The sequence below is a fragment of the Etheostoma spectabile genome, unplaced genomic scaffold, assembly GCF_008692095.1.
Source record: "Etheostoma spectabile isolate EspeVRDwgs_2016 unplaced genomic scaffold, UIUC_Espe_1.0 scaffold00005503, whole genome shotgun sequence".
Classification (NCBI taxonomy): Eukaryota; Metazoa; Chordata; class Actinopteri; order Perciformes; family Percidae; genus Etheostoma; species Etheostoma spectabile.
In genome coordinates, this window is record NW_022603267.1 from 360 (window position 1) to 27737 (window position 27378).

General features: G+C 41.0%; 6 non-coding genes across 6 annotated transcripts; 2 read left to right on the forward strand and 4 right to left on the reverse strand.

Annotated features, from left to right (window-relative positions):
- Positions 1–4610: 4610 nt before the first annotated feature.
- Positions 4611–4728, reverse strand: LOC116677639 (5S ribosomal RNA). The gene has a single exon (XR_004329035.1). It is a non-coding gene; the product is annotated as a 5S ribosomal RNA (ribosomal RNA).
- Positions 4729–7245: 2517 nt separating this feature from the next.
- trnaa-cgc (transfer RNA alanine (anticodon CGC)) lies at positions 7246–7316 on the reverse strand. Its single transcript has one exon. It is a non-coding gene; the product is annotated as a tRNA-Ala (tRNA).
- Positions 7317–12782: 5466 nt separating this feature from the next.
- trnae-cuc (transfer RNA glutamic acid (anticodon CUC)) lies at positions 12783–12854 on the reverse strand. The gene has a single exon. It is a non-coding gene; the product is annotated as a tRNA-Glu (tRNA).
- A 4495-nt stretch (positions 12855–17349) lies between these two features.
- Positions 17350–17431, reverse strand: trnas-aga (transfer RNA serine (anticodon AGA)). The gene has a single exon. It is a non-coding gene; the product is annotated as a tRNA-Ser (tRNA).
- A 2553-nt stretch (positions 17432–19984) lies between these two features.
- Positions 19985–20067, forward strand: trnal-cag (transfer RNA leucine (anticodon CAG)). The gene has a single exon. It is a non-coding gene; the product is annotated as a tRNA-Leu (tRNA).
- A 5864-nt stretch (positions 20068–25931) lies between these two features.
- Positions 25932–26004, forward strand: trnak-cuu (transfer RNA lysine (anticodon CUU)). Its single transcript has one exon. It is a non-coding gene; the product is annotated as a tRNA-Lys (tRNA).
- Positions 26005–27378: the final 1374 nt, after the last annotated feature.

Genomic DNA, 27378 nt, shown 5'->3' on the forward strand with positions numbered 1-27378 from the left:
CCTCAGCTCCTCCAGTGAACCAAGGGTTTTTAACCCCTCAGCCAACCTATAAAAACATGTAACATAATGTGGCCACATCCAGGCCAATGATATTTTTCGGACAGATAGAGGTGAGTCACTTACTGGTCCAGGGCAGTGCGCCCATCTTCCATTGACGAAGAAGTCTGGCAGCTGACTGTACAAGGGATTTCCTTCTCCTGCAGGCTGGGTCACATGTCTTAAGGCACCCTAATGCTGAGACTATCGGCTGCCTCTGCAATTGCACTGTTTGCATCTTGGACTGTTGTTGCTTCCTGTATCGTGACTATAAAAGACAGATAGAAAATAATGAAAGCGTAAGAAGAGTCCAAATTGGCTTCTAACAACACCCTTCCCTACATAAAAGAGATATTGTAAGCACATAGCCCTCGTGTTATGAGGATGTCGATATCCTCACGACACTGGTTACCTGCGGCTGAACCACAGTTAAAGTTTAGTCTGCAAAGCTAAAAATAAAGACATAACTAAAAGACTGCTCTGCGTCCTGAAAATGTAATACCTTAACGTGCTATGATTAATATTAGTGCTACTACAAATTACTATTGCACCTTTGGGAATCATGGAAAATTCTTACCAAGAAAATAAGATACAGACAATACCTGATGAAATCTGCCCAACCCAAACAGAACAAATAAATCATACAGGACAAATAATTTCTAAATGAGTTTTTCCAAATAAATTTCTAGAATTCTGCCAGTTGAACAACGTAGAATTTGGGATTCCCTACCTTGAGTATCAAGAGACAACTGCCGGTCTTTCTCATGTCCCTCAAAGATATTTGACTGTGTGCGGCCCTCATCAACAGCCTTAGGTACTCTCTTGTTGGGCCCCCTTCGTCAACTGCCCCTTCACCGTTGTCATCGTCATCCACAAACACAACATTCAATTTGCTTCAGGGTGAAGGACCTACTACGCTTGAACGCCCGCAGGCTACACAGGAAACATTATCCCTGCACACATTTATTTGGTTGCTTGTTGGACAGAAGCTTCCATCAACTTTGCTGACCATTTTTTTCCAATATGGTCTGTAGATCAATCCTGCAACCAAATAAGTTCATGCATTTTATTAATATGCCAAATATGTACCATATTTTATAAGTTTAACACCTGATAAACATAACAGGAATATATATACATTATATTTTTTTAAATACACAAAAATTGAAGTCAAGTTAATGAGGAAAAACCTACTCATCATCAGTCCTCTGAGGTCATGTGTTGAAACAGGAGACTGATTTTGTAATACTGTCTCATCTTGTTCATCAAGAATAATGATTGATTCCTGGCAGATGAAGGAGGAAGTGATGGTTCATCATGAAGAGTCAAGATTTCTTGTGGTTGCGAGAACAGAGTGAGCAGTGGCTGGGAGGAGGTCTCACACAGCAGTGGCTGAAGAGAGGGCACAGAGAGACTTGGCTGGGAGGAGGTCTCAAACAGCAGTGGCTGGAGAAAGGGCACAGAGAGACTTGGCTGGGAGGAGGTCTCACACAGCGATGACTGACCATGAGATGTATGGCGTAGGGCATAGCTCCATCATTTGTTGATCCGACAGAATTTCCTGAATACGAACATGCACAATACATGAGCTTGCAAACCAAAACACTGTTTTATTTGAAACAGAATTTAATCCAGCACACATTTACCTGTACATCATGATTTGAAAACCAAAGTACATATAAAGTTAGGTTGCTTTTATGCCATGATCCATTATTGACCCCGAGGAAGTGCTCTCAATTGATCTTGGTGATGTGGCTTCTTGCACCACAAAGATTTCACTGGCAATATCATCTTGTCCCACAAAGTCAAACAAGATCTTAAAGATGTGAAACAGTGTTAGTCAAGTGTTTCCAACCCACTGAGAAGACACCTGATATTTTTCCTTAAGCTGAACACATTTCACCTGGATTGGCTCCAACAAGCTGAATTTCCTCATATTGGGTTGTCCATTTGGATATTTAAATTTGATGAACACCCCATCTGAGGGTTCCTCACATGCAGAGAGTCGCTGACGTCTTGCCTCAATAGCCTGAATGTGACTTCTCATTTTAAAATAAAATTAAAAAACCTTTAGCTAGTTTACCAACTAATATATTACAACAAACCTTTTGACGTCTTTCCTCACAGGCATGGTAGCCTAGTTTCTTCCTCTCTATTAAAAGAAGACCACATTCTAAAGTATGTATGCATCCTGTAAAGAACGTGAATTATACGTAAGCAGAACTTTTAAGTATTACCTTCTCCTGATCCACTAACAAAGTTTTATTATACTCCTGGTCTTGCTGGGCACGTATAGCTCGCATTCTTGAAGAGCCTAAATTTAAAAAATAAATAAATAAGGCCTTACTCACAATCAAAAAGTATACAAAAAAAATAAAAATAAATAAATACTTAAAAATGTGTATACACAGTGTCACATTGGTACCTGATTTCAACCACATTTGCGCTTGGGTACCATTAGCCATGGTGTCATCTTGTACTGGAGCAATTGAGAGTTGTGGGAATGAATTCATGGATATGGTAGAAGATGTGGGTGCCACCTGTTAGTACACAGAAAATCCAAATAATTTCTTCTTCAGCTAGAAAACACTCTTATGGAAACAAAACACATTAGAAAATATCCATTAGGTAGAAAAATTACACACTGTACTACTCAGACATCACAGAATATACATCTTAGAAAAAGACAAAAACAGTTATTTGCCAGTCATTAGTACAAAGTGCACAGTGGTCATAAAATCATTACATGTGCAATCATTTTAATATGGACCTGATCTGAAACCAAACATCGTAAGCACCTTTGATCCGCATTAAAGATCAAAAGCATTCCTCTGATGTGCCAACATTCTATTTTGTACAGTGACATATCTGATTGGTGGAACTCCCTGTTACCATGGAATGTTCACTGCACCTGCAAACTCACCAACAGCCCTATTTCCTGCTACTTTGACAAATTCTATGCTTTTCAGAATTTACATTAACAAATAATAATTACATTCTTTTTGATTAATGCATATCACTCAACTTTCGTTTCATTAAATAATCACCATTCCTTATGTCATCATCACAACTTTCTTTTAGATTGATGCATAGACACTTTCAACTTTCTTTTCTTTATGTCAATCATCATCACAATTCATTGTCATATATACACATTAACTTTATTTTAGATTAATGCACATACACATCAACTTTCACTTTTTTTTAATGCATATACACATCAAAATGCTTTCATTATATCAATCAACATTCATTATGCGCCATCTCACAATTCATTATGTCATCTATACACATCTACTTTTTTTTAATTAACATAATTTAACATACAATATTTATTGATCCCCAGTGGGGAAATTACAATTTGTTTGTGATCACACACAGGCCGAAATACACACACATGCTCAGGACCATGCACAAATGGAGAGAGGTATGAGTGAGTAGGCTGGACCAGCACCCTGAGCAGTTGGGGGGGGGTTCAGTGCCTTGGCATCTCTCCAGCCACAATCCACACTCTGTACTTTGGTCAACACGGGCACTTGCAAAGGCCGACTGAGCTACTGCCACCACTAAACATTGACCCCGAGTGATTTAAACACACAACCTCTGATCTGAGTCAGACACACTGCCGTTGCGCCCAAGGTCTGCTGATTAATGCATATACACATCAACTTTCTTTTAGATTACGCATATACACATCAACTTTCTTTGTTAATAAGATCACATAAGATCCCCAGTGGGAAAATTGCAATTTACACTCTGTTAGTAAACACACACAGGTCTGAAAAACACTCACACACGCTCAGGACCTATTCATGCACAATGGAGAGATGTCAGAGTAGTGGGCTGCCAGCTGGACCTGTGCCTTTGGGGGGGTTCAGTGCCTTGCTCAAGAGTACCTGGCCGTGCCCAGGAGGTGAAGTGGCATCTCTCCAGCCACATTGGGACTTGAACCGTCATTGTATTATACTTAGACTTATCTTTATTGATCCTTTTGGGATGACTCCCTCAAGGAAATTGAAAGTTACAGCAGCAGTTTTAGCAAGAAAGAAATAAAAATGGATGAAAAAAGACCAACAATAATAACATTCGTCAAATACACAAAGAAAGACCATAAATTATTATTAAAGTGTCAGTGTTGAGTCCAGTGTTAAAGTGATAAAGTGACCAGGTGTGAATTTAAGTCCAGGTGTGCATGTATGTTTGTCTGTATGTAATTGATTCGTTTATTTAACCTGTTGCCATAGTCATGAATACTTTCTTTCCAAGTTTCTCTATTTTCATTACTCTAACTTTTCTCACTTGGTTTTACCTCTGTCTTTACTGAGACTTGGGTGACTTGTCGTCTCTGTAAATTGCATCATCCAGATATATTATTTAGTTAGGATGTGGTCAAACTGAATGCATTTTGAACTGCTACTTGAATAGATGAACACTTTAAGATGGTTTATTTCAGGTCTAAATAAAGATGTTGCTTCCAAAAAGAGAAAAAAATACTTGCGTCCTCTATACAGTTTCCTTGTCAGCTCTGCGTCCAGCAAAGAAGAAGCAGCAGCAGCGCCCTCTGCTGATAAAAAAGCATACAGCACCGGGTATTCCCAGGCGGTCTCCCATCCAAGTACTGACCCAGCCCGACCCTGCTTAGCTTCCGAGATCAGACGTGATCGGGGCGTTCAGGGTAGTATGGCCGTAAGCAAACAGGAGAAAGGAGGAGCTAGTTTTTTTTCCAATTCTTCTGGTGACACTTGGCACTATTTCACATCTTTTATCTGTAGTTCTCTATTCTGTCAGGACTTAATTCTATTTCCCCCACCTTTTTTTTTTTGTTTCTTGTTCTGTCTTGGCAAGATCAATATTTTTGAGCTGTCTGTCCATCTCTACATCAGAATCAGAAACACTTTATTTATCCCTGAAGGAAACTCTTGAAAAGACTGCTCCTTCGAGCCAGATTTGAACCAGCAACCTAAGGAGTTCAGAATTATGCTTCTACAGTCCTCCAGCCTACCAACTGAGCTATCGAAGGGGGACAATGTGTTGAACACACTTCCCATTCTTGTGAATGTGATAACACAGGATCCCCTGGATGGAATTTCTGACTCATCAGGGCCTGTAGCTCAGTGATAGAGCGCACTTCACAGTCTCAATGCCCAGATGTACAACAAGATTTATTTAAGTAAATATTGCATTGCCCCAGCGATGGTGGTATAGTGGTGAGCATAGCTGCCTTCAAGCAGTTGACCTGAGTCGATTCCCAGCCATCGCAGTAGCTTTTCTTTGAGTGATGTTACTTGGTTGTTTTTTTTTACAAGAAGACAGCAGAAAGGTTACTTGCCCAACTTGGTTTGATAAAACATTAGATCTCTTTGGGCTGCACGATTATGGCCAAAGTGATAACTACGATTATTTTGATCTATATGGAAATTATCACAAGTAATTGTTGATTTTTCTACTTCAAAGTGCTAGAAGACACTGTTTGCACAAATGTTCATAAACTTTAAACCATTGCAAATCGTAGTGTGCTACCTGTGTCTGTGGATCCTCATGGAGGCAGCTTGATTGATTGATATGCTCCCTTATTTGTACCATAACAGAGATCTAATATTTTATCAAATCAGGTTGGGCAAGTAACCTTTCTGGTTATTTCTTGACAAATAAAGCAACTAACCACACAATGAAAACTACTGCAATGGCTGGGAATCTGCTGGAAGGGAGCTATCTCACCACTATACCACCATCCCTGGACAACACATTGGTGTCCTTAAGGTTGGATGTTTCCTTTTTATTAACTTAGGCATTAAGATCAATTTCCAAAGAATGCTTTTTTTAATTCCTTTTTTTAGTCAACTTCAGCATGGTTCCTAAACACATGCTTACCACTGCATGCATGTATACCTGCATGGATTTCAAAATGTAGGCCAAGTATGTAGGCCTACTTAAAAAAGAAACAGAGCCGTATTGAGACACAAAAAAAGAATTTGACAGCAGAAAGCACCATTTTAAGGACACACAGTAGACCTACAATGAAATTGTAATTGCACTGCTTTCAAAATAGTAAGAACCTTCTTCATCACAAAGTGCGTAGGCAAGTTTTAGCTCCCTTCGATAGCTCAGCTGGTAGAGTGGAGTACTATAGCGACATAAAGATGAATCCAAAGGTCGCTGATTTCGAAGGAGCCCTCTTTTCCAGAATTTTCCTTCGGTGATAATAAAGTATTTCTGATTCTGATGTAGAGATGGACGGACGACCCAAAAGCATAATACTTTTTGTCTAGACATAAGAAGAAACAAAAAAAAGAGTTGGGGGAGATAGAGTTAAGCCCTGACAGAATAGAGAACTACAGACAAAGATGTGAAATAGTGCAAAGTGTGACCAGAAGAATTGGAAAAAAACTAGAACTGCAAAGGACAAAGATTTTTTGCTACTGTGTGTTTATTTAAATATGGGTACACCTACATGTAGGGTGACAAGATTGCAATATAAGCCTTAGAGAGGAGCCGGATACTCGACTAAAACGAGGAACCAGTACGGATAAAGCACTTTTGCTGATTACGAGTATTATACGAGGAATACGAGTCATATCTGTGCTTGGATAACAGAAATCTAATGTTTCATCAAATCCAGTTGGGTGAGTAACCTTTCTGGCTGATCTTGACGAATAAAGCAAGTAACCACACACAATGAAAACTAATGCGATGGCTGGGAATCGAACCCAGGTCAACAGCTTGGAAGGCAGCTATGCTCACCGCTATACCACCATCACTTGACACCATAATGTTACTGAAAATCTTGTAACACATCTGGGCATTGAGACTCAAAATGGGCTCTATCACTGAGCTACAGCCCCTTAAGATCACTGAATAGAGAGAACCCCGGCGTGGAATATGTAATGATAATGTTGTAGATGGTTTCAAAACCTGGTAGTGGCTGGAAATCAAACCATGGCAAAATGCTTGCACTGCTATGGTATAAATCATATTTGAAAAGGAACATCACTAAAAGGAAGCGACTGCAACTCCAAAATCGTTCAACTGCTTGGAAGGTAGCTATGCTGACAACTATACCACCATCACTGGGCAATGTACTGCTCACTGCAAATCTTGGCAACACATCTGGACATCTGACTTTTGCATTAATCACCATGAACACAAGGAGATTGCCTTACAGAATAAGAGCTTCTGCAGCTCTTTGATAGACTGGACAGTACCACTATTTGGAGATGCCGGAATTGAACCCGGGGCCTCATACATGCGAAGCATGCGCTCTACCACTGAGCTACATTCCCTGTACATTTTGAGATTTTTTTACTTTTTCTGAGATCATTGAATAAGAGAAGAACCCTGGGTAAAATATGTAATATTTCTGTTGTATATGATTCAAAACTTGTGTTTTGAAACAGGAACTTACTCTTTCAAATATTACTCCTTTATCTATCAGTCCTGACCGGACTAGTCCCATGCTGAACACAGCCTGAGCCAAGGCCCGCTTTCCCCTCATGAATAGTCCAACGTGTTTGCTGGGACTTCCTCGAGGCCTAAACTGGTAGAAAAACTCCAGTCGGGGAATCAAACCCCGATCTTCCACGTAACAGGCAGATATACTGTCCATTATGCTAACGAGGAATGCCTAAGCTCTGTTTTTGGCAAAATCAATAGGTGGCGCTATTCCAGCATTTATGCCACAGTAAATACATATAGATATATTTAGGTTTATTACATATTCGCTGTCACTCAAATCCGTGACAAAGTATCTGTGACTAAATCCATTTTAAAATCTCTATGTGTAAAAATTAACATGTCTAACAGCATTTTAAACATTTACAGTAAACTATAAATTTCCCCATGAACATGCAAAATACCTTTATTCATCAGTTTCTGTAGTGTAGTGGTTATCAGGTTTGCGTCACACGTGAAAAGTCCCCTGTTCAAACAGGGCAGAAACACATTTCTTTGTTCATGTTGACTTCGCACATTTAAACTCTGCTGAGTTGAACTCTAAATAACCTACACGGAAAAATATTCCCGAAGTGAAATCGTGGCCAGGCCTACCGCAGTTTCCATAGTGCAGTAGTCGTCACATTCAGGAAAATCCTGTCTGATGTTGATGCAGAAAAACTAGTCCGTGCATTTGTGTATGGGTTGTAGGGACTGAATATGTTTTTGGGCTTTGCAATAAGACATGGAAAGCATAGCTATGGAGTCCAAACCAAGATGCTACGTTCTCCCATTCTGTTTCTGGAGTTAGAAACCATAAATAGACTTGAACCCTCAATCTTCTGATCAAAGGTCAGACCCCTTGTCCATTAGGCCACATGGCTGTACAAAAGATTTTTTCCAAATCTGAATTGCCACGGTTTAGCTGAAAATTAGGCTTGACGTAACAATTGTAAAAAAAGGCAGACTAATTAGGTGGCCAGTTAGCTTTTGTTGAAGGAAATAGATTGAATGCTAGGCACATCAGTTACCTGTGACTCATATTGCACTTACTGAGCCTTACAAACCTTACAACTGTATGTTTTTGGCCTTGCTACAAAAGACATGGAAAGCAGAGCTATAGAGATTGAGACTTGTTTTGCGTTAATGGCCGATTTGTGCAAACAAAAGGTGGATACAGATTATCTTGGGCATAGGGTTTGGCAATTTTAGTACCCCTAAAGTGTCTGCCGTTGCTTAGCATTTTAGCACCACACTCAAACTAATCTGAGCTAACCGGCCTGCTTTTTAACTGTTTAAAAATAACAGATGTCCAGACAATTAAGGCCAAATTGAGCAAAATTGGCCGAGTTCCGGATGAGCTGGATGAGTTGTACACTTTGGCAATTCTGAACACTTTCAGACACTGTTGTATCATGTAAGTAACATGCACAAGTCTTTAAAAAGAAATGTGGCTGTTTTTCATGCAGGTTTGCATCATAACAATGCGGTGCTATCTCTAAATGAACAATGGGCAACCTACATCCATCTTGATAGCACCCAAATCTCTGTGCTGATCTCCCTGCTTGGATGGCAAATCATCTGGTGGATTTTTCCCCAAGAGGAAGCGGATCAAGAGGGAGAGTTGTTTTATTGTACTCACCCGCAGTAAAGTTTATTGGTCTAGAGCCGTAAAATTGCATTAGGTTATCAACGTTTTCAGCAAAAAAGAATACCACAGCTCAAGTCCCTGGTAAGCGAACAGCTTGATTGTGTTATGATGTATGAAGTGCTCACTATTTCATCTGTCATGCAGGTTTGCTGGATGTTCACAGTCTGCTAGTGGCCATGATGAGTTGGGACTTTGAGCTTTTTAACCTTTTTGGCCAATTTAGCCAATTTTCAACCAGTTTGTGCAATAACATTTGTGTTCTCAGGCATTGTGCAAATTATGGTCTACCCTCCTGCCGTCCAGAAGACTGTTCATGGCAACAGCTTAATGGTCTTCATTTACTTGCACTTTAATTTGTAGTTCAGCAGATTGTTTTTTCCACAGCAAATCACTTTTGAAGCCTGGGTAGATCAGTCGGTAGAGCATCAGACTTTTAATCTGAGGGTCCAGGGTTCAAGTCCCTGTTCAGGTGTAGAGTTGCACATTCTGCTAGATGAGTTGTCCATTTGACATTCTTGTATGGACATGGACAAATTCAGACACTATATCATGTGTGTTCCATGCGCAAGTCTTTAAAAAGAATTGTGACTGTTTTTCAAGCAGGTTTGTATCATAACAATGTTGCTGGTAAGTCTAAATGAACAATGGGCAACCTACATCCATCTTGCTAGCACCCAAATCTCTGTACTCATCTCCCTGCTTGGATAGTATGTCCAAGGACATACCATTTATGTTCTATAACCCTTTTCATTGGTTTGCTACCACTCATAAATAATTCCTTTCATTGTATCAATCTCAGAAATAACCAAAGAATGACAAATTGCATTCATGTGCTTGTGTCCAACCACCTTTCACTGTATTTTTAGCAGCAGTAGTGTTTTTTAGTTTTTTTAAAACACCTGCCCCGTGTGAGGGTTGAACTCACAACCTTCAGATTATGAGACTGACGCGCTGCCTACCGCGCCAACGAGGCAACAAAAGACATTGCAATGGTTGGGAAAATCTCAGAAAAACTAACTATTTGGTCGTCAATCTTAATAAAAACAATGTTTCTGGAAACCTATGTACTCACACAAAGGCTAAAATTGACCCTAGATACTTTGTCATGACCCCATGAAAAGGGGAGACAAAAGACTGTGTGCAAAGGTTGTATACATGTATGCAAGGTGTATGCATGGATGAATGTGAGGTATGGTGTCAGTAATTTTTGCTGGACAGTGTAAAACTAACAAAGATGAGTGGGAGAGGCGCTGGACTGAGAGCACCTCTAGGGCAATCACAGATGCACAACCAATAATAAAACACTACTGAGTGAATAAGTTCAGAAAATGAAGAACATTGTTCAGAAAGCTTAATGAAGCTTCATTTGACCATAACTATTAACCAGCTGAACCTGGTAAAAGGTATGAGGTACTCCTGCATAGCTAGCTAGTGATTTACCTCCTGTAGATGGTGGTCGGCATGCCAACGAGGCTTGGAAATTTGCAGATGGTGATTCAGAGGAGATGTAACAGTTTAAAGTTTAAAGTAACTTAATTTTCTAAATTGTCCACCTACAGTGCCAACGAGAGCTCTTCTCTAATATTACCGGGTACGCAATAGCTATTCAACTTTAGAAGGTATTGTTGATCTCAGAAACAACGATAGACAGCACCATCTTATCACAACGCCCATGTTTGTGTTTCTTCATAGTTTGCAAAAACATTCATCTGAACTCGCAAATCAATTGATGAGATTTTGGAGGTCAAAGGTTCAAGGTCAAGGTGACTCTGCCCTCATGTCTGTCCATCCGATTCTTGTGAATGCAATATCCCTGAACGCCTAGAGGGAAGACCTTTAATTTGGCATACATAACCACTAGGAGTCGCGGATGAACTGATTTCGATTTTGGAGGTCAAAGGTCAAGGTTACTGTTTCATTTCATTTCTCCTGACCTGGTGAGCTTTGGAGATGTAAATTTGTGGGTTCAAGTCCCATCTGGGGTGAATTTCAGCAGATTGGCACAATGGAAGCGTCCTGGGCCTCTGACCTAGAGGTTGATGGATTGAAACCATCCTCTGCTAACGCTGATTTTCATGGTAAGGTGAATCATGATATAAATGCTGGAAAAGTTGTTGACAGCCCATAAAAGTGGCAAGTCATGTTCTGGCAGATTAAAAATTGACATCCACTACCCTGTCAGGATCCTGTAGTAATGTGGTTGGACTGTTTAAAGGTTTTGATCATATCCATCGGTTGCATGGATGGGACATCAATACCCCGTTCTATCACCTGATCGCTGTCTTGTCTTTGTCGCTCAACGACTATTTGGGCTCACACCTTAACACACCTGAAGCATCTCAGCCTAAAATCACGCTGCACCTCAAAGGACTCTCAAGCACTCCCAGCTGTGCTTTTGCAGAAGAGTGCCTTGTTTTCTTTTAGCTTGGGAAAAGGCTTTAGCTTATGACAGGTAAACAGATTGCACCATTGTGCTACTCATTAGTGTGTCCACTTCAGTTATGTATTGAAGCACATCCTTAGAGCTAATGGCCCTCATTTATTAACCTAACGTACGACAGGCTTCACGTGAGATTCATGAAACGTTCGTTCACACAATCAGAGCGTAAGAATGATCGTACATTGATAAATGCAGCGGCTAGAAACGATTGTAATTTAAATATCACGCCCCAATATATTCTCAGTTTTCAGGCCTCGCCTCTATTATTTATGACATGGCCAGACATAATCCGGCTAAGAAGCGGCACTTTTCAGAGGTGGGGATTTAAAGCCTGACATCCCAGGTGCTCTGGTGCAGCCAGATACCACCAGGCCCAGGGGAATATGCCGCCTAAGAAAAATGCAATCCTACCCGATGAGAAGAATAAACATTGTGAAAATAACGAAAATATGAATACATTAAACATATACGGGCATTGAACATATTGCTGCAGTCTCAGTCTTTGGATGGTATAGGTAGCGCCCCGTCAGACATGTCATGATATAGCAGGTTCTCATGACTGAGAACCTGCTATATCATCTAAATCCCACTTCTGACAACTAGTATTTTCATTTGGAACTAATGTCTAAGAGTTGATATTGGGAATAAAGAACTTAGCAGTTCTTTGTATTTAAGTGGACATGAATGTGCATGAGAAACGCAATTCCAAGTGCAGCGTTTTGTGAGCATCTTTATTGTCAACACATGTAAAGTTCCTTAGGGGCCCGTAGTGGATGAAATGGTAAAACATTTGGCCCTGGATGCATAGAATTCCTGCCATATTGAGCGACAAAGTTTGGGTGTCCTGAAAAAAGGGTCTTGAACTCTATCTCGCCGACCTCTTTTTTTTACTGTTTGTTGTTATGTCACGGCAAGAAGTATTATGCTTTTGAGTCGTTTGTTCATCTCTACATCAGAATCAGAAATAAAAAAAACATCAGACATATGCAGTCTCTGTGGCGCAATAGGTCAGCGCAGTCGGCTGTTAACTGAAAGGATGGTGGTTCAAGTCCACCCAGGGATGTTTGTTGCTTAAATAATCTGGAGAGAACCAAATCTGGGATTTATCCTTCTTCAGGAGACTATAGAGCAGCCCAAAGATAACCCAACTGGCCATATGTCTATCAGAAGATACAGTTCTGGAAACCATGTACATATTAAACACCTGAGTCTCTCAAGTCCTGACCATTCCCTGACCGGGAATCGAACCCGGGCCGCGGCGGTGAGAGCGCCGAATCCTAGCCACTAGACCATCAGGGAGTCACATCTTTCAAATTTATCTTAGTAGATGTGAGTTTTCTTTTCTCTTACTGGAATGACTCATATTGTTTTAGGCGAGGAATGGCGCCTGGCTAGAGCTTCAGAAGGCAGGACATGACAGATTACACATCTGTCACATAGTCAGTTTGTATTCTTAAATACCAAGTCTCTTGCTGTTCCTTGACTGCTTGACTGCTTGACTTGCTTGTTCCTGCATCACTCCAGGTATGTAGAAAAAAAATCTGTTATGCACCTTTGCATTGCACTAAATGTCAAAATTTGGACCTGAATCCAACAATAACATTACTTGACACTCACATACATTGGTTTTCAGTTAAAAATGTTGGTTAGGGGTTTAGGTACTGCTTGAAAAAATGAAAATAATTGAACTGAACCCCGGCCACGGCGGTGAGAGCGCCGAATCCTAGCCATTAGACCATCAGGGAGTCACATCTTTAAAATTTAATTTAACATATTGTTGGTTATATTGTTTTAGGCAAGAAATGGCGCATGGTTAGAGCTTTAGAAGGCAGTGGTGCAAAATGCAAAACTGCCTGTTTTGATTTAATTACATGGTAATAATACAAAAACAGAGGTGTAGTGATTACTTGGAAATGCTTCCGGTAGTTTCTGAAATAAAAACCATGAATCAGTGGTTGAAAATGCAAAACTACCTGTTTCTATTTTATTACGTAGTAAGACAGAGGTGTAGTGATTACCTGGAAATGCTTCTAGTAGTTACTGTCAAACAACCTTTTATTACATGGTAATATTAGAATAACAGAGGTGCAGAGATTACCTGGAAATACTTACCATGAAATATGTCTTGTCCTTCACGTACGTAACGCTGTGCAATCTGACCAGCAGCTAAACACCTTCCACCATCAAGCGCTGGCGACTGGGATCATTGTAACACGTTTATTTGAGTAACAAAGGGTGAAACTGGGAGAAAACACAATGACCAGTTACTTAGATAGTAATGAGTCACAGATATTAAACAAAGATAATTGTAAAAACAATATAACTACACAACAGACTAGCAAAAATGGAAGATGAAATAAAGAAACACGTAATGTATTGTTATACAGTGTACGTAGTATAACCTATGTTGGGTATCTAAATAAACTAAGATATACTTACATGTGGCATTACCCAAGATAAAAGTGGCAAACTATCTTACTGAAGTATACCGTCAGTTAGGGCTGAACAATATTGTGTTTTAGCATTGACATCGCGATGTGCGCATGCGCGAAAGTCACATTGCAGGACGTTACGATGTTGACGTTAATACTTTTTTGCTGCTTGATAGAAAAGTAACCTTTCACCGTTTCTCCTTTACATGATTATTACCATCCGACCGTTCCCCTTTAAGACAGGTAGCCATGTAGGCAACGTGTGGATGTGACGTTAGTCCGACGGGGTTTGGTATGGGAAGTGAGGCTCTCCGTGTGTAGAAAAGTAGCCTACCGTTGGCAACAGCTGCCTCTGACACAGTGATGTCATAGTATTTGATGGGTAGTGAGTGACGCTACAGTAGTTGGGGTTTTATGTTCTCCTCAAATACAAACTAAACCCCCTGATTAATGCAACATAATCACAACGTCTCCCGGCCATTTCCCACCGCAGAAAGCTGCTATCAGCCAAGCTAAAGCTAATATAGTTAGCTTAAAGAAACCAGCAGAAAGCTGCTACCAGCCAAGCTAAAGCTAATATAGTTAGCCCAAAGAAACAAGCAGAAAGTTGCTACCAGCCAGGCTAAATCTAAAATAGTTAGCTTAAAGAAACAAGCAGAAAGCTGCTACCAGCCGGTCTAAAGCTAAAATAGTTAGCTTAAAGAAACAAGCAGAAAGCTGCTACCAGCCAGGCTAAAGCTAATACAACTAGCCCAAAGAAACAAGAGGCATGCAGGTCTGGTCAGTTTATCAAACCGACGAGCTGGCCTCGCTAGTCGACCACAACCTGAAATTTAGAGGAAGCAACATGCAGTCACTGTCATTCACGTTAACCTGGATTGATTACTATATGAATACAATGGTGTTATGCTAGTCAACCAGCGTATTTCTACCTGATGTCCCTCTCCAAAATCACTTCAGAAGAGTAATGTTAGTCACAGCGCTTACTTGCTTTGGTGTTTGTAAAGCAATAAAGTTCAACAAAGAATATGAAGGTAAATATGGTGCAAATGTGAGAGCGCGTAGATGTGATGTGAGCACTTAGAGAATATGATTTGAGAGCTTGTAGAAAAAAATTCTGTACTTGTACTTTATTTCATTTTTTTTTTCACTTCAGTCACTTTTCCACAGCGGCGAGTCTGCACCCTCGACTTTTGCAACACTTCTTGCGATACATTTGGTGCAAAACTAAGTTGTACCTGTGGACTTAGTCTGTGGAGCTCTGAGCCAACAGGATGGGGGGGAGGGGGCAGCAGGGTTTTTATCCTCAGATGAGGGACAACTCTGTCCGGCTTATTTATGTAGCATGAAAGCTAGCATAAGCTTACTAGCATCTAGCCCGCTTCTAAATACTGTAAATACCTTTAATTATCTCAACACTTTTTAACAGTTAAACTGAAACACTGGAGCTCCAGGTGCTGCAGACGCAGACGGTCCGCCGTCAGTGGGGCTCGGCCAGCGGGGAAACATCGCTAGAAATCTCCGCTGCCGACCTCAACGGGATCTGATCTCCAGCGAGACATGGAAAGCTCCAGACCCGATAGCAGCGGCGCAACCCCCCGGGAGCCCACCGCCAGTGTTGGTGGAATAGCAAGCTAGCGTTAGCAAACTAACCAACCAGCCTGCTTAAAAAAAATAAAAATGTAATTTAAAAGGCACGCATTATACCCATTGATGGTGGTCCGTCCGTGGCTGCAAGACCTGGAGCTCACCGCCAGTGTTTGAGTTTGACTGTTTAAAGTGTTAGGATAATTAAAATGTATTTATTTATAAGCGGTGTTAGTTTGCTAACGCTAGCTTGCTAATCCACCAACACTAGTGGTGAGCGGGTCTGAAGCTATCCATGTCCGTCAGCAGCTGCAGGACCTGGAGCTCACCGCCAGTGTTTCAGTTTGACTGTTAAAAAGTGTTGAGATAATTAAAAAGTATTTGTTTGGAAGCAGGCTGGCTGCTAGTTAGCTAACGCTAGCTTCCATGCTACATAAATAAGCCGGACAGAGTTGTCCCTCACAGAAAAAAACACAGGTAAAATTAAAAAACACTACATAACTTTGCTACTGTGTGTTCATTTAAATATAGGTACACCTACATGTAGGGTGACGAGATTGCAATATAAGCCTGTATATAATATTAGGACTATCCATATGTCAAGGGTGTATATTAGGCGGTGCAGTACAGCCCGATCCAGCAGAGGAGAGTTCTAGCCCAACCAGCTCCTCTCTTTACATTGTAAGCCTCACTGGGTGTCCAAACTAAAATGATAAGAGGCAACTTGGTAGACTCCTTACTATGTTTATAGCTGTACTCACAATGCCCTTTTTTTTTAAAAACACCAGCCAATCACAAGTCTTACATGTGAATAATCAATGTGTGAGTAATCAGGGAGCTCAAATAAAAGATAGTTGCAAGGTCTACTGAATGTTTAACTTTACTACCTTTACTACTAAGCTGTTGGAACCTTGGTTGCCACAGGGTCCCAAATCTCCCCTCAAAATGTCAATCACAGACACTGAAGCGTGCTGGGCCCATAACCCAGAGGTTGAGGGATTGAAACCATCCTCTTCTAATTCCTGTGCTTTGTATCAGTATCAAGTCTATTTCCAGTCTGTTGATGTTTAACAAAGCCTCTGATGTTGCAAGTGTCTGAAGTGAAATGTCTCCACCTGCTGAAGAGTAAACTTAATGGCATGTTGAGATTATTTCATCCATAAAAAAAGAAACTACAGTGCTCATACCTTTTATTCCCGCTGTAACACCCATAAAAACTGGAGTGTAATACAGTAAATATACTACACTACAGGTAATAAATACTGTAAATAGAAACTGTAAAACATGTACGTTTAAAGTGCTTTCTACCAGTCAGATTATCACAGGAGGTAATATCTTCTGCAGCTCTTTTAAAGACTCTACCATAATACCTGCTGGAGATGCCAGGTCCTCATACATGTAAAGCATGAGCTCTACCACTGAGCTACATCCCCTGAAGATTTTGAAATTCTTTTGACTTTTTTCTGAGATAGACTTAGACTTATCTTTATTAATCCTTTTGGGATGACTCCCGCAAGGAAATTGAAATATGCGGTGGCTTGAAATCAAACCTGGGCAAAATGCTTGCACTGCTACGATATAAATCATAGTTGAAAAGTAACACACCCGTTGCCTTTCTGCTGGACAATACAACGTTCACTGCAAATCTTGTAACACAGGAGACTGGTTGCTTCCAGTACCTATGAGATAAGACAATATTGTTTATGAAGGCACATCTGCGATTTGGTATACTCTGATGTGTCATTGGTTTGGTACCACTCTTAAAAAACAGCGCTCGTTGTCGACAGGATTCGAACCTGCGCGGGGAGACCCCAATGGATTTCTAGTCCATCGCCTTAACCACTCGGCCACAACAACATGATGAGCCCTGCTGGGACTGTTTGCAGAAATGTTCATGTAGCACCTCAACACACCATATAATGCCTAAGCTGCATTTGCAAAATAGCAGGGTGTTCATATACTTATTTTCGTCACTGTAAGATTCCTATACATTGTGTATGGTAGCCTTTACAATGTTATTTATTTATTTTATTACCACACACACAGCCTTAGCAGAGCTAACCCCCCCCATCTTTATCCTGATGCTTGATTGTAATAAAGCATCAACAGAGAGAAGTTGTCTCCGTTGGTGTTTTAACAGACACACCTGGGCCAAATTGAAAACCAGATTCAGCTTTAAATCTTTTTAAATCCTAATCTAGTCCTCATTAAGTTTCAAATAATTTCACAGGAGTTAGTTATTATTTTTGATCATCAATACCAAATTGAATCTAATTGGATGGGAACATACACAGACTTCTCACAAAATCCCACTTGAATTCATGTCTTGCTACTCGGTCAGAATCTTATTAACCTGGAGTCCCACTCTCTGTCACAAGAAATAAGCTATATGTTTATATATGTTTTAGACCTATTGGCAGACAGACATTTAAAATGTAGGCAATGGCAAATAAAGAATAAAGAATAAAGAGCCTTTTGCTGTCTGCGCTCAGCTTCAAACAACAATGTTAAAAACAACAGACAAAGCCAGAAATCTTGGTGTAGTCATGGACTCAGACCTGAACTTTACCAGCCACATTAAGACAATAACAAAGTCAGCCTACTATCACCTTAAGAATATATCAAGGGTTAAAGGACTTATGTGTCAACAGGATTTGGAAAAACTTGTCCATGCTTTCATCTTCAGTAGACTTGACTACTGTAACGGGGTCTTTACAGGTCTCCCTAAAAAATCAATCAGACAGCTGCAGCTGATTCAGAACGCTGCTGCTCAGGTCCTCACTAAGACCAAGAGACTGGATCACATCACTCCAGTTCTGAAGTCTTTACACTGGCTTCCTGTGTCTCAAAGAATTGATTTCAAAGTACTCTTGCTAGTTTATAAATCACTTAACGGTTTAGGTCCAAAATATATTTCTGATCTGCTACTACACTATGACCCCCCCAGACCTCTCAGGTCATCTGGGACAGGTCTACTTTCTGTCCCCAGAGTCAGAACTAAACAGGGTAAAGCAGCTTTCAGTTTCTATGCTCCTCATATCTGGAATAAACTCCCAGAAACCTGCAGATCCGCTGTTACTCTCAGTTCTTTTAAATCAAGGCTGAAGACCTTCCTTTTTGATGCTGCCTTTCTTTAAATGACTGCTCATTTCTTTAAATTTCTTATGCTGCACTGTAACTTTTATTCTTGTGTTTTATGTGTCTATTTTTTTTAACTGTCTATTCATGTGTTTTACCGGTTTTTAATGCTTATGATTTTTAACTGTTTTTACTAGTGTTTTATCTGTTTAACTGATTTTGTGTAAAGCACTTTGAATTGCCCTGTTGCTGAAATGTGCTATACAAATAAAGCTGCCTTGCCTTTTCTCAATGTCCACTGAAGTTTCTCAGCGTGCTCTCTAGTAACATCAGCAAGGCTACTTTTACTTTCATACTTTAAGTAAATTTCCAAGCCTGTACTTTGTTACTTGTATTTGAGTAAAGAAGTTAAATCAGTACTTCTACTTTTACCAGAGTATTTGTTAACACAATTAAGTCTACTTCTACTTGAGTACGGGAAGTGAGTACTTTGAACACGTAACTTCATCCGTCTTTGCTGTTGCATTGCGTTAACAAATAACTACGTTTGTGTAAAGTAATCGACAGGCTTTATGCCCAGGTTGAGTAGGGAGGGAAATGTAATGCATACCCCTACGTTTTTTCTTCTTCTAATATTTATCATGAAACAAGGAAGCGGTATAGAGCCCTAGTAAACAAAAAGTGAGAAAAACAGCAGTGAGAGAAACAAATCAAGGGACTGGAGAGCAGGAAGAGGGAGAGCCAGAGGAGTTCTGGGAGTTTGGAGAGAGGGTGTGTGATGAAAGTGAGGGCTCTGACACAGAGAGGGATATTCCAGAGGGTGAGGAAGATGAAGAAGAGGGTGAGGAGAATGAAGAAGAGAGTGAGGAGAAGAAAACATAAATGGGACAGAGAGAGGAACAGCCAGAGGGACAGCAAGTGGATCCATGTGGATCAAGTACTGCACCGTCAGGTTTGTGATGAAGAAGGTTCTTACTATTTTCAAAGCAGTTCAATTACAATTTCGTTGTAGGTCTGCTGTGTGTCCTTAAAATGGGGCTTTCTGCTGTAAAATTCTTTTTTTTGTTTGAATATGGCTCTGTTTCTTTTTTTTCTTGGCCTACATTTTGAAATGCATGCAGGTACACATGCATACAGTGGTACTATAACAGATTGCCACCCTGGTGACTTTCTTCCATGTCTCCATGAACGCCCATATATTTGGGCTGACAGTTGAGAAACCTTCCCTTGTTAACTATGACATGGATGACTGAGAACCTACTGTATCGTGACATGTTTAATTTACTATATTATAATTTTTGAGACAGGTCCTACAAAGTATTTCTTGGATCAGTCAGGATGGCCGAGCGGTCCAAGGCGCTGCGTTCAGGTCGCAGTCTCCACTGGAGGTGTGGGTTCAAATCCCACTTCTGACATCTACTGTTTTTCTGAGACATGATATTGGGAATAAAGCAGTTCTATGTATTTAAGAGGACATGAATGTGCGCAAGAAACTCAATGGCCACTACAGGGTTTTGTGGGCATCTTTATTGTCAACAGATGTAAAGTTACCATGTGTTTGTACACAGTAGACATATCTACTGCTGTCTTCACTGTCTGTGGCAAGTCCTTTAAAACCTGTTCTTGACTTGCTTTTTCCCTCATCATCTGAACGCTTAGCTAACTAACTGACTTAAATTGGCCAATAATTGTTGTGATTGTTGTGTGCCTTTAATATCACACATGTGGATATTATGAAAGAAACTGCCTAGCAAACCCTTGCAACACTTTAAAAGGTTCCATGGTGTAATGGTTAGCACTCTGCACTGTAAATCAAGCGATTTAAGTTCAAATCTCAATAGAACCTGTTTTTATGCCACAGTATAGGTGAAAAAGATCAACCTTTCAACTTTTCACATCTAGTTTAAATTAAGCTAACAGGTTTAATGTCCTTGGTCATTTAGACTGTAAACAGTATGTTGGTGGGGGCATGTTGAGGAGTCACCTGGTTGTTAATGTAATCGGAAGGAGCTCCAAATTTGACAGTATTGACTGGAAGTGATAGGCTTTGAGTTACATGGGGGATACACACTTTGCATTCAGTCTCGTAATCACCACAAAAATTAGGGATCACTGAAATTTGAACTTGTGTTGCTGCAGTCAGAGTATACAGTGTTCATCCTGAATGGGTCAGTATAGTTCATCAGAATTGCTTGTTGAATGGTCTATTAGCTTTGGAACCCCCCTTTCCCCACAGCTTTCAATTGTCAGATATGGGTGGGGGAGTGGGCACTGTGTCCAACCCTTTCTGTGTAAAAAAAAAACAACTAAAGAAGTCTCTTGGATGAGATTCAAAACTTAGATTAATGCATATACACATCTACTTTCTTTTATATTACTGTATATACACATCAACTTTCTATTTGATTCATCATCACAATTCATTATGACATCAACTTTCTTTTTAATAAATGCATAAACACATCAACTTTCTTTTTCATTAAAAGGACATAACAGCTGCTACTTAGCAGTTCCCAGTAAATTACTACTTCCCAGTCCCAACCCTCGCGGTAATTCTCACTTGGTGTGCCGCTTTCCAAATCCAAGGCCTCACCTATTCCCCCATTGTCACAGGGCCAATATTTTGTCCTTGCTGTTTTTCTGCCATTCAATAGTGCAAATCTTGCTACACTTTTGTATGGCTTTATCTTGTCAAGTATTATAACAACGTTTTGATACCAGGAACCCAACGAGGTTTCACAGATCATTCAGTTTTTGCAACAACTTCTGGCGGTAAAATCTGCCAGCCATGTCTCTTCAGGTCCGTTGACAGTTTGGGCAACGGGCAGCTCCACGTGCATCGTTAATTATTTTACAATTCAGTATGCCAAATTTAAAGTGCTTCCCTCTAGACCAGTGATTTTCAACCTTTTTTGAGCCACGGCACATTTTTTACACTTACAAAATTCTGGGGCATACCACCAACCAAAATGACACTCTAACACAATACATACAATACATATAGTTAATAATATAGTTTCTAAATGTATTTATACTCACTTAGTGTGAAACCTGGGCCTGTTTCGATGAACACAAAATGGATATCCTGGTAAGAATGGTAGAAAGACACACACAAAGCTCTTCCTCAACACCTCTCAGTCTCTCTCTGTTTTTTCGTTTTTATCGCAGTCAAGCTTGAGAAGCTCAGCTCACATAGATATGTGGTTGAAAACGGGAGCAATGTCAAAATAGCTTAGTTGGCCAGAATGGGGAACTCCTTGGCAACAGATAACCAAAAACTGTCCAAAGGAAGATCAGCAAAGTTTAGCTTTAAACCACGATCTTGTTTCAGTTCAATGAGTTCCTCTTGCTCCTTTAAAGTCATGTCCTCTCTAAAACACATCTCATATGTCTTGGGAGTCACACTGTGAAGAAATAATCATCATAACTTATATAGATGATGAAATACATACACTTTTTCAAAGAAAGTCCAGACGCTTTTGCCCTCATGACATTTACTTATAATAATGACATATGTATTGATATTACACCCACAGCAACGCTACACAAACATTTGTGTGTCTAAAACAGTTCTCCTATATGCGAAAATAAACATAATAAACATTATAACTCATACAAAGCACATACTATTTACATTTATTCAAATAAGGCCCAAATACATCCCAAATCTCAAACCAGTGGGGCCATTTTCCTCTATAAAACGGTATGTATCTATCTTGTTCGGCTATACCATCTTTGATCGCATACTTGACTAGTGTGACCATAGTGTGACTGGGAAGATTGACCTATTTAGGACTCCATACTCTTTGTGTGACGTTGTCTCCCATACATGGGCATATTACTTCCTTTTCTTCCGTAAACAGAGGGCAGAACGGAGCCGGGAGCTAGTGGCATAAATAAGCAAAACCGCGATGAATTATGGACATAAAGTGGTTTGGATTTAATGCTCAACGACCCCGAAAAAGGCTGGAAGTTCCAAGCTGGATAGAAAATCACCTGTAGAGGTTAGAAAGACCCGGAAGAGACCTCCGTAACAGCTAACTCGTTAGCTTTTAGCTGCAACTTTTGGTAAGTTTCTATCTTTTATGGTTATAAAATGATTAAGCTATGAATCAGAGGTGCTGTTTTTGCTTGTAGGCGAGTCTCTCGGGTTCAGAGGGTTGGCCATTTAGACTGTAAACAGTATGTTGGTCACCTGGTTGTTAATGTAATAGGAAGGAGCTCGAAATTTGACAGTATTGACTGGAAGTGATAGGCTTTGAGTTACATGGGGGATACACACTTTGCATTCAGTCTTGTAATCACCACACAAATTAGGGATCACTGAAATTTGAACTTGTGTTGCTGCAGTCAGAGTACACAGTGCTCATCCTGAATGGGCCAGTATAGTGCATCAGAATTGCTTGTTGAATGACCTATTAGCTTTGGATTGTCAGATATGGGAGGGGGAGTGGGCTCTGTGTCCAACCATTTCTGTGTAAAAAAAACACTTAAGAAGTCTCTTGGATGACAGACAAAACATCTGTGGAGGACCTTTTACCAAGTCCAGTTGCCCTCAACCTAGCACTTTTAGGGTAATAGCATGGATCAGGAACCAAAATGGACACATCTGGACTCAATCTGGGCATTTTATGGCAAAATTTGACACGTTTAGACCATGAAGACAGTTATCAGTTTATTTCCCATCTGGCAGGGACATTTCTGGATTCAGGTGGACATTGTGGACAGAAACATTGGTGGATCTTGATTCCCACCATAGGATTTGGCCTGCATTGCACATTCCCTTCACATCCCGTGCAATGTATTGCCATTGTCGAGCACATTGCCACCCTGGTGACTTTCTTCCATGTCTCCATGTCTCCATATATTTGGGCTGACAGTTGAGAAACCTTCCCTTGTTAACTATGACATGGATGACGGAGAAACTACTATATCATGACATGTTTAATATAATATATTATATATATATATATATATTATAATATATATATAATTTTTGAGACAGGTCCTACTGAAAGTCCGACGAATCAGTCAGGATGGCCGAGCGGTCCAAGGCGCTGCGTTCAGGTTGCAGTCTCCACTGAAAGCGTGGGTTCAAATCCCACTTCTGACAACCCCTCTCTTCATCTGGAACTAATGTGAGAGATGTGATACTGGGAATAAAGTACTTAGCAGTTCTTTGTTTTTTAAGGGGAAATAAATGTGCGCAAGAAATGCAATTTCAAGTAAAGTGTTTTGTGAGCATTTTCAACAGATATAAATTCACCATGTGTTTGTACACAGTAGACATATCTACTGCTGTATTCACTGTCTGTGGCAAGTCCTTCAAAACCTGTTCTTGACTTGCTTTTTCCCACATCCTCTGAACCCTTAGCTAACTAAATGACTTAAGTTGGCCAATAATTGTTGTGATTGTTATGTGCCTATCACACATGTGGATATTATGACAGAAACTGACTAGCAAACCCTTGCAACACGTTTAAAGGTTCCATGGTGTAATGGTTAGCACTCTGGACTCTGAATCCAGCGATCTGAATTCAATACAACCTGAGCTAACCGGCCGGCTTTTTAACTGTTTAAAAAGAACAGATGTCCAGAAACAATTAAGGCCAAATCGAGCTAAATTGGCCAAGTTCTGGATGAGCTGGATGAGTTGTACACTTTGTGTAAAGTGGCGTGTCCAAACAAGAAGATGGAACATGATGGAAAGAGATGTAAGAAAAAATGTAACACACACATACACACACACATACACACACACAAACACACACACAAACACACACACACACACACACACACACAAAGACAATTGTACGGCAATGGTCCAAAAAAACCAACGAAAACAACAACAAAGCAACAACTACAACACCTCGAAAGGGCACCAGCTGCTCGTCCACCGACACGTCGGCGCCCGGGTTGTAGAGGTGAGGCAGCTGCCGCGTCCACTCGTCCCACACCTCTCGTACGGCCGCCAGTTTGTCCGAGGCTTGGCGGGCAGCTCTCGACTTGCGGTCTTCGAATCGCAACAGTCTAGAGTACGCGTGAAACTGCTTGATTGGCATTGTGGCGCGGAAAATGGCCCTGCCTCTCTCCTCGTGCCACAGGCTCTCCTCGTTGCGGGACCGGTAAACGCCCGCGAGGAGCAGCAGCCCGAGGTAGGCTTGCAGGTCTGTGACGTCCATCGCTTTCTACTTGCCGGCAGTGGCACATCTCCTTTGACCCTCGAGGTTCGTGGCGGCCACAACCATGTCTTTGATTTGCAGCGTGACAAACAGGCCAAACGCAGACACTATGTCGTGGACGTGTTCCGCGGCGTACTCAGTGGGTCCCGGGCGCTGTAGTAGCAGCGCGGCAGCCGCGTCTGTCGTGTCCTCTTCTTGGTCGGGTTTGTCTTTTTCGGTGGCGTGGCAATGAGGTCTAGGGACACTGGGATGACACGTTTTCGAGGACAATTTTACTTTGCCATCTTTTGACACAAATGTTTCCTCATCCTCCTCTTTCCCCTCTTCTTCACTACCCTCTACTTCTTCTTTTTCTTCTTCTTCTTCTTCGTCGTCTTCTCCTACTTGTACTTCTTTGTCTTCGTCTTCGTCTTCTTCTTCTTCTTCTTCTTCGTCCCTTGCATGTCCACCCTCTTCTTCTTCTTCTTCTTCTTCTTCTACTTCTTCTTCTTGTCCTTCTTTGTCTTGAACTTAAACATCCACTTGGCCTTGGCCATCATCTTTGTCGTCGTCGTCGTATGACGACAACAAGAAGACAAATGTGTCTAAAGTGTATATTGTGTGTGTGTGTGTGTGTGTGTAATAAAAATAATTAGTAGGCTAATGTCAAGCCTTTAGTTTTCTTTTTTTAACCTCCCTTTCCACTCGCCTTTGCCTTTCCTGTTTTTACTACAACTACAAGCCACTGGCCAGAATCTCAGGGACTCAAAGGCAGGACGATGGGAGGGTAGCAGAACTAATACGACCGATTGAGTGTACCACGGGTCCCTGGGACCCGAAGGACAATGTCAAGGGTCCCCGTGTCCTGAAGGACAATGCCACGGGTCCTTGGGATCCGCAAGGCCAATGCCACGGGTCCTATGGACCCAAAGGACAATGTCATGGGTCCCGGGGACCCAAAGGACCACGTCAAGGGTCCTTGGGACACAAAGGACAATGCTACGGCTCCCTGGAACCCAAAGTACAACGCCACGGGTCCCGGGGACTCGGAGGACAACACTATGGGTAAAACTGCACGGGTCCCCAGGACACGAAGGACAACAAAAGGGTTAAGAAGCGCCTGGCTAGCTCAGTCGGTAGAGCATGAGACTCTTATTTTCAGGGTCGTGGGTTCGAGCCCCACGTTGGGCGGTGGTGTTTTAGAGAGTGGGAATGCCTGAGTTCTGTACCGTATCAGGTGGCTGTATTGGGGAAGATCGTCTGTCAATCGGAAGATTAGCAGTTCCATCCCAGTGTAAAAATCCCTGTAATTTACCAGACTAAAATGTGCCTGCATTCTACGATCATGGCATGTGCTGACCTCCTGTTCCTCAGATCAAACTATAGTCTGGTGATAATGCATGTTCAAATTCTAAAACTTCAACCTATTGTTCTAGAAGTGCAGCTTAACATTCTAGAACTGCAGCTTAAGAGAAAGATGATGTGTATTTTCATTAATTCAAAATAAAGTTGATGTGTATATGCATTAATCCAAAATAAAGTTAATCAAAAAGAAAGTTGATGTGTATATGCATTAGTAAGTAGACCTTGTGGCGTGTATGTGTGTGTCTGTGTGTGTTGTGGGGCTGCTAAATGTCAAGGGCTGGGAGGAGATGGATGCAGAACAACGTGGTAGTACACTGTGTGTGTGAGTGAGAGAGAGAGACAAATATAAAAAGCTTCAAGTAGACTCTAATAATATAATCATATTGTTTTCTTCCACTTATTAAAATATCTGACTTTATTGCCACTATCTGTTTCTGCTTCTTTTTGATTTTGATTTGAGCACTAAGCACCTCTCTCCTCCTTCTCTCCATCTGCATGCAATCTCATCCCATTAATGCATGTTACTAACTCAACTTCTTCCCTTTCCTGGAGTCTTGTGCTCTCTCAACCCCGTAGTCTTGAGGGGTCCGGTTCTTGGCCAATGCAGTTTTCCTTTACTTCTTTTCGTAATTAGCTTTTTTTGCTGACATTTGTGAAAACATAATGTGGCCATGCGGACTGATTGTTTTCACTGGTGCAATTTTGACCCAATCAAGCATTGGTGGTTCAGTGGTAGAATTCTTGTCTGCCGCGTGGGTGACCTGGGTCCGATTCCCAGCCAATGAACTTTTCCTTCACTACTATTTGGAATTAACCCCTGCACAAAAGGGGCATGTTTGTGTGAAGGCAAACAACTTATTTCTGGTCGACTAGATTTCAGTCATGCATGTTAGCTCCATTTTGTTTGTTGGTGCACTAGGCACCCCAAGAGACTGGGATCCGGGGTTGCTTGAAGACGGCTAAAATTACCTTTTTGCTGACACTTGTGAAAACATAATGTTGCCATGCAGACTGATTTTTTTCAGCGGTGCAGTTTAATGTGCGTCAAGCATTGGTGATTCAGTGGTAGAATTCTCGCCTGCCACGCGGGAGACCTGGGTCTGATTCCCGGCCAATGCAGTTTCCTTTAGTACTATTCTGAATTAGCCCTTGCACTTAAGGGGAATGTTTGTGTGAAGGCAAACAGCAAATTTCTGGTGA